Source organism: Pimephales promelas, chromosome 11 (genome assembly GCF_988280905.1).
Source record: "Pimephales promelas chromosome 11, fPimPro1.hap1.1, whole genome shotgun sequence".
Lineage (NCBI taxonomy): Eukaryota > Metazoa > Chordata > Actinopteri > Cypriniformes > Leuciscidae > Pimephales > Pimephales promelas.
Window position 1 is genome coordinate 35,765,995 of NC_142779.1, and position 2,507 is coordinate 35,768,501.

Sequence of the window (2,507 nt, forward strand, 5' to 3'; positions counted from 1 at the left end):
TTGGCTTTGTCCATATTTGACCCAACCCAGCATTTTTTAGAGTGTATGTGTCTGTTTGATCACAAGAAGATGCGAAGGAGAACTCAATGCGAGCTAGTGCCAAACTGTTCTCAAACAAAATGCAAATATGGGAATTGTTAAACAAAATTAAAACGTGCATGTCTTATCAAATCCCCAGTTATTGGAAATTTGTAACCGGTTCTTGATACCCAACCCTACACTTGGGCAGAAAATTAAGGTGTAAAAAAAAAAAAAAAAAAAAAAAAAAAAAGAAGGAATGCAGAAGAAATAAATGAAATTTACACATCAATTTGCTAAGTCAATAATCTTCTCTTGTTAAATCAGGCGGGGATCAAGTTATGGCAGTGTGCTGTAATAAACTGCTGTGTCCATATGTTTGCTTTCGCTTGTATACAGCTGAGAGTGAAAAGGGCTGAATATCTATTACCTTGGCAGATATGAGCATTATACAGGCAAAGAGAGCTGGTTTAACACTCACACAAAACAATTAAAGCCCTTGATAAACATGGCAAGGAGAGAAGAGTTAATTATAGGCCGCGAGAGATCAAGTCAAACATGTTTGCTCAGAGTACACCCACCTGTATTTAAACCAGATCTAAAGAAATAAAGAGATGCAAACCGTCAGTCAAATAGGCCGACTCATGAATGTTTTAAAAACTGGTTTATTCACCAAATGCAGCATTTACTAACAAGAAACGATGGCTTCCAAACGCGTCCAACTACAACAAGACAGGTTAAAAAGTTGGAAAAGACATTGGTAAAGATATGTGGTGTTAGTACAAAGACAGGAATATGATATTAGAGTAAATCAGACATTGTTAAAGCTCAAATGATTTGCACTATATATTTATAAAGTGACTTTTACAGTTCATCACAAAGTGCTGATATAGCTGCACATTAATGTGATTTAAATATAAAAAGCAGCATATGCAGGCTATATTACTTGGTGGAAGAATTCATTATTATAAGTATTAATATTAATAAACATACAGATTTAATACTTATGTCTTATCATACTGCTGCAGGCAGAGTTTTTGCTAATACTTTGAACATGACAGTATACATGATAAGGAAGATAATAAGAAAACTCCTACTGCTTTAATAACACTTGTGGTAACCAATCTCACTCTCTCTCTCTCTCTCTCTCTCTGCAGAACTATTACAGTATTAAGCAGGATATGAATCATGAAAAAAAATGATTACTCGTAGAGTGGGTAATGAGCCTCTGATTATGTATAAACGGGGGATATTATCTTGGCTATCTATTTTCTTTTTGACAGAAAAGGCAGTGGCTCATTTCTTTGGTGTAAAATACACACACACACACACACAGAGATATTATTAATTTGAATACTGCATCAGCAGCTCTTAAAGGGAAAAAAATATTTTGTTTTGTTAATATACCCATTCAAATCATTAGCATCTGAATGTTATATATATATATATATATATATATATATATATATATATATTATTTAAGTGTTTTTTTATTTATATTTTTTATTTATATATATATATTATTTAAGTGTTTAACTACTAACTAAGGGAACATTCCATTTAGTTAGTATTTAACACTTATTATATATATATATATATATATATAATTTAAGTGTTTTTTATTTATATTTTTATTTATATATATATATATATATATATATATATATATATATATTATTTAAGTGTTTAACTACTAACTAAGGGAACATTCAATTTAGTTAGTATTAAACACTTAAATTATATATATATATATATATATTATTTAAGTGTTTTTTATTTATATTTTTATTTATATATATATATATATATATATTATTTAAGTGTTTTTTATTTATATTTTTATTTATATATATATATATATATTATTTAAGTGTTTAACTAAGGGAACATTTTCCATTTTCTTACAAACTTTAAGGGAAAGTTAATTTTGAATGATCTCTGAACATAATCTGTAAAAAAATATTTTCATGAATTGTAATCACAACATTTTTTCTTTTGTCAAATCAACTTAAATAATTTATGTAGTTCAGATAACATAATATTTTGAGTTTCTGATGATTAAATCAATTTCTTTCATCGCATTAACTCACTTTTTCCATTTCAATGAACTTAAAATTTTAAGGCAACCAGGTTACTTCATGTTTTACGTTAAACCAACAATATTTTTTTACAGTGTAGTAACATTTAAGAAACGTTAGACAAAAGTCCAATTAAATCGTTTCTGAAAAAACAACAAAAAACAACAACATTCAAGCCATTTATAAATAATGATTTGTGTGAACCTTATTAAAGAGCAGATAACTTTGGACGAACATGCTATAACTTTGAGCAAACCCGTTTTTGGCGTATAAATGCCACGAGAAAAGACAATCGTGGTATAGATACACTCTAAAAAATGCTGGGTTGTTTTAACCCAACTTTGGGTCAAATATGGACTAACCCAGCCGTTGGGTTAAATTTTTACATTACATTTTTAACCCAACATTTCG